At 37.8% G+C, this 5,937-nt stretch overlaps 1 long non-coding RNA gene across 1 annotated transcript in view; it reads left to right on the top strand.

Moving 5' to 3' along the window:
• Positions 1-5,411, top strand: part of LOC123290159 (uncharacterized) — a 6,491-nt gene extending 1,080 nt beyond the window's left edge. Inside the window, exons 2-3 of the long non-coding RNA XR_011493051.1 lie at positions 3,261-3,344; positions 4,962-5,411. This is a non-coding gene — a long non-coding RNA (uncharacterized lncRNA). The remainder of the gene's footprint in view (positions 1-3,260; positions 3,345-4,961) is intronic.
• The last annotated feature ends 526 nt before the right edge of the window (positions 5,412-5,937 follow it).

Raw genomic sequence — 5,937 nt, 5'->3', positions numbered from 1 at the left:
ATTATTGAATTTTGGTTTTATGTGCCATTTAAAAACTTTTTAATCAAATTAATATTTCTCTTAAGACCAGAATACTGTCAGATCCAAGACTTTTTGATAATTAATACAAAGAAACTAATCTGGACTTAGCTACTATAAATTTTTTAGATAATTATGTATTTAAGAAGTACAAATTCACATACATTTTGCTTCAGAACATTTAAAGGACTGTATGGAAGTTAAACCGGTTACCAGTAAAAGCGGCATTCAGAATGCGTCTGTGCTGGGCATGGTACTGAGAGCTCTCAGTTTGGACCTTCTTAAAGATGTATCCCCTCCATACCCTGTTGTTACATTCAGTGTTTATGATGTTTTTCATTATCTAAGGACAGTGGGCCCCTAAACTCCTTACAAGTGTGTAGTTGAGTACTCTCTCTCGATAGCTAGATTACCGTGAGCTGTTGGGTATTTTTGTGGTCTTCTTTCTCTTTACGCCTCTCAGAAAGTATTTTGTTTCAAGGAAAAAAATAAATTTTAATCAACATTCTCAAATGTTCTTCTGATTGCCAAGAATTCTATATTATTGTTAGAAATTATAGGTTAAAAGTTCTTCTGAAGCAGTTTGTGGGAAGCCCAGGCCTCCTTAGCTTCCCTGACAAGGGCGTTGACGATTTAAGGTCTCCAGCCTGCCCTGAGAGATCACTTAGATAGAACAGCAGATGAAAAGCCAGTGCAGATGTAATTTATCGTCGGCGTTTCCTTCTAAAGAATAATTGTGGAGACTTGGCTGGATCAATAATATGGATTTTTGTTGTTAGGTCTTGTAGTCTGCACCATAATGAGAGATAGGGGACAGTGGTTGTTTTCTAATAGAAAATAAAGGATTGGTTTCCGTGTCTTTCTACATTTGAATGCAAAATGGCATACTTGAAACTAATTCAGGTTGTTAAGAATAGTCTCCTATTATATCTCTGCTATCATATAAATAGGGCATGTTAAATGAACTCCCTTTATATTGAGTGAAATATTACATTTAGTTTTTTCTTAAAAAATTTTTTTCTTGAAAAGTACTCTGGTGCCTACTATCCAACCCTAACCCCCCAACCCCTCAAAAAAAAAAGCAAGGGAAAATTGACTTCAGAATGAAAAACAAATCAAACCACCAGGGTAAATGTGCCATAGGATACATTGCAGACTAGCACCCTAAATAAAATCCTACACCTCAAAAATCAAGGTCGCCAGTGTCTCTGGAACCAAATCACATGGAAAATTAGTAATTTTGTCTTTGTGACTATACATATCTTAAAATAGGAAAGGGAAGAAAACTTAATGTATTCATGCAGCTTATATACCTGTAAAGGAGATAAATCTCATGAGAATTTTTCCCTTTGTTAATGTTTTTATTTTACAACAAAGATGTAGGTTGCAAAGAAGTTTGTAAATGCGAGAAAATAATCATAACTGTCTTGAACCCAAAGTAATAAGAATACTCTTTCTTCATGAGAGATTTTGTTGGTTGCGTGACCCAACACCAACTTCCCACTGCCACATACCACACAGGCACACCAAGAGCACACCGTGTGCGTGTGTGGGGGCTGGCACACATGTGCTTCATACACATGCACAGGGGATTCGTGCCCACAAAACTGTGGTGATGAATAATTTGTAGAGAACAATTTTGCCTCAACATAGAGTAGTATGTTAATATTAACGAGCAAATTATCTTTTGGGATTTAAAAAAAGTCTACTTTCAGTGTTATTTAATTGATAATACAGCTAGTTACAAAGATTTATATTTCAAATTGATTAAATAATTAAATGAGTGATTATAATTAAACTTTATTCTTCACAGCCCATCTACTCTATTCTTTTTTATATGTTGAAATAATGATGCCAAGAAATAAACTTAACCCCAAAATAGAAAAGTGAAGATAGGAAAAATATTTAAATTCAACTTTATTTTACCGATGATAATAATGAACATTATAACATACCATTGGGAAATAAGATTAAATATAATTTGTTTAAAACTCTATTAATACATGTTCGTTTAAATTAGAAAAGCTGGTAACGCTCTTAAGTAGCGGCATACACTCTTTGATTACTGACATTATTCTGCCTTCCTAGTTTTGCTATTTTCTGTAACCTTAAAAAGGCAATTACCATTTCCAAAACACCTGAAGCTAAATTTCTGTCATGATATACCGAAATGTTTTAGAACAAAGCAGGCTGACTCGGGCAAAACCCTTGAAAGATTTGTTGTTGTATTAAACATCTAAATGAGTAAAGTAGGTAAAGATAGATACAAATGATTTATTTTGTTTCTGGAAAAGTATTTTCTAATTTCTCTGTGTCTCTCCAAGGTTAGCACTTTTACTTTTTGCCCTTCTACTTGAGCTTTATGGGATAAACTGCCTCGCTTGCCAGCACTTATTACCTAAATATGATACAGTAGAAAGATAGATTGTGTTTATAAACTGTTGGGTAAAATGTTGGCTTGTGTAAAAATGATTAAAAAAATGAGCATTTACACACTTTTAACAAATACGAAGTCTGCCAAACCTGTCTCTAATTGTTGCAGAGGTTTACAGTTCAGGGTATCATTACAGACGAATAATAGAGGAGTTTTTGTACAATTTCTTTAGCAATCCCTAGACTTCATTTTTTATGCCACAAAGGTTTGAGAAACATAAACAGCATTGAATTGCTATTGGTACTAAGTAAGTAGATTTTATTGTTACTTGGGATCTTCAGTATGTTCAAGGAAACCACTTAATTCATATTATTAAGTAAGAAGTTATTAAAGAAGACCCTGATAGAATCAGGTAAAACCAATTCAGTATCCTTCAGTTGTTAGAAAATTCAATATGTTTTATTTAAGCAGAATCATATATACTGTATATTAACTATTCCAAGCAATCTTTACTCAGCTCAGAAAGGCCAGATGTATGGGAATTGTAAAAAATCAGGATATGCATAAAAACTGTTCAAGTGCATAAAGCAGCCCCATCTGGAAGACATCTACCAGAAATGAAGTTGTACAAAACCATTCCATTGATAATAAAGCTAATTTTTATGGGTCTGACAAGTATGTAACTATGTTCAGTGGTGCTTTTCAGATTTTATCACAGTCAATAAACCGCAGTGGTAATTTCATTCCCATTTGACATATTTACATGGAAACATTTGATTGGAGGAATCAGTAACCCTGAAAGCCTTGATAGATATGTTTTAATGATCTGTGACCTCCGCAGTCCCTCATCTGTTTATTGTTGCAACAGGCGAGAAGTCGTTCCTGTGCGACCTCTGTGGCTTTGCTGGCGGGACGCGGCACGCCCTCACCAAACACCGCCGGCAGCACACAGGTCAGTATGGGTCGCCCGGGCACAAGCAAGTCCGAGGAGGCACCCCAGTAACTGCGCTTGGCCCTTGATTGCTTGTCTTTTTGGTTTTTGTAGAATCTGTGTACTTGGTGGTCTACCGAAAATTCTGTTTTAATAACGTAAGATTTTAATTCGTCTATTTTTATATATTTAAAAAAGTAGGCCTACTGCATGTTTTATGGATCAGGTGTCCTCTGTAAATTCACGTTAAGTAGGAGGAAGAAAAGAGTTTGGCCTCCGAAGCTCAGGTACCTCAGGTTCTTTTCTCCGTGGGCAAGACTGCCTTGGATGTCATGGATGAAGCTGGCGAGTCCATATCCCTCTCAGGCTCGCCATTCCTCTTGGTCAGTCTCCGCTCACCTGCTTTCGTCCGCACTCCCTCTCTCGTGAGCTGCCAGGTGCTTACCTACAGCCCTGCCTTCCCGTCTCTCTCGGCCTACCGGACTTCCTAAGTCTGGCCAGCAGTCCCCTACAAGTTGGAGCGAGTAGCTGCGTTTTAGGTCATTGCTGTTTCAATTAGTTTTGCTATTAAGAATGGATAGCAAACGGGGGCCGGCCCCATGGCCTGGTGGGTAAGTTTGACACACTCTGCTTCAGCGGCCTAGGTTCAATCCTTGGGCTTGGACCTTTACCACTCACTTGTCAGCAGCCATGCTGAGGGGGCGGCCCACATGGAAAACAGAGGAAGATTGGCAGAGATGTTAGCTCAGGGTGAATCTTCCTCAGTTAAAAAAAAAAAAAATGGATAGCAACATAGATGTGAACATTGGAGAGGATTTTTCTTTCATGACGTGTGTTCTTGGTGATTCGACAAAAGAAAATATATACTTTGGTTAGAAACTCTTCAGGTTGAAAAGTTTTAAACATTTATTAAAATTGGTTACCTACTCAGTATGTGTAATAGATCTTATAAATAATTATTTTAATAATTCTAAATTATACATGCCTGGCATAGTGTTGTGATGGCATGGTCTCTTCTAATTATTAATAGAATCACTTTCTACTCTCAGAAGTGATCTAGTTTGCATGATAAATCCTGTGGTAACACAATTTGTAACTAAACATCAGACTTTTCTATGAGAAGGATTGAGTTTGGCAGTTTACTCTCAAAATGGCATGAAATTAAGATACGTGAAATATGTTGTTTATGTATGTTTTGATTCTTGATATATTATATTTAACAGTTAGCTACAGGTAGCTTTAATGCCCATTATAGTATTTGTAACATCAGTGAAAATTAATGCTAGTCATTCCTTTGAGGTCTTGAGTTTGTGTGATTCAAATTTCCATATGGGGCAAGAGTTACTACTGACTCAAGGAGAAATTTCCAATGTTTAACATAATGTGGAAAACACAAATTTAACTTTGTAAACATAAAAGTCCATTTTAAGTTCATAATAGCAACCTGTGATCACATTTTCCTAATCCAGTGACTTAAGGATTCAATGTAAGAGATGGCCAAAGGGGCCCAGTGGATGGCAGTCATCCTTGGCAGCTGTCTTGGAGAAGTCGGAAATATGTGTATAGTGAAGTGTGTTCATGTGGGGTTTTTATTCTTAATGTTTTTGGTTTATTGATGCCCAAGTTTTTACCGTTCAGATGTCCTTGTTGCTCACCTGGCCTCACGCTGGCGTGGCCCTGGGGCCAGCAGACCCTCCTGTGCGCATCTTCGCCAGCTTGGCAGTACTGCCTCTCGCACCGCAGTGGGGACAGTAATGCTGCAATCACAGGCGTTTACAGGTGATCGATCACAAAGCTTGCATCGAGCAGGCACAGCTTTATATTTTATGTCAGGTCCAGAGGCTCCTTATTACTTTGCTATTAACTTTATACCATATAGGACAATGTCTCACAGACAGAAGCATCAGTCTTTTTGGCATTTATCTGCCTCTGTGGCACAAATCAAACATGATTCTTTAATACCGAAGTCAGTTCTTAAGACTGTTTGCTTCAACCAAACAGCTTAGTGCAGCTCAGTCTAGGCCCTAGCCTTTATGCTGGATTTATAATATTTAAGCAACACACACCTTTTTTGTTTTCAAGGCCAGAATTGTATGGAGCAGTTGAAATCTATATTTCTCTGATGTAGTCCTCTTTGACATGGTTTACCTTTTTACCACAGTGCCCACGCAAATTACAATCAGCTTGCAAAGGGATAGGTATCAAAAGTGTTCCAAATGGCATAAATAATTCCCTACTGCCATACGGACTGTCTGGGGGCTGACACAAAACATCTTCCATTCCAAGATTTACTTTTATCACCTGTCAGAGACCCTTGATTCAAGGGCACAGGAGCAAATCCTCACGTGTGGTTGAAGAGTCTTGGCCAGCTTAATAACCACCAGCCCGCCCAAAGGAATGTGAAGTGTGAGTTTCCATAGGAAGCATTCAGCCTGTCTGACAGATTGTTGACACACAAAGGGTACTGCTCCATGTCGACAGCCATTCTCGTATCCCTCTTCCGGCTTTCTTTTACTTTTCTATCAGAGGTACCTAAGATGCAAAATATTCCTTAATGGTTATTTTGGCCACGATTATTGCTCATAAAGGAAAGTATGGAGAGCAACACAATTTT

Source organism: Equus asinus, chromosome 12 (assembly GCF_041296235.1).
Source record: "Equus asinus isolate D_3611 breed Donkey chromosome 12, EquAss-T2T_v2, whole genome shotgun sequence".
NCBI lineage: Eukaryota > Metazoa > Chordata > Mammalia > Perissodactyla > Equidae > Equus > Equus asinus.
This window is presented reverse-complemented; position numbering and strand designations above follow the sequence as displayed.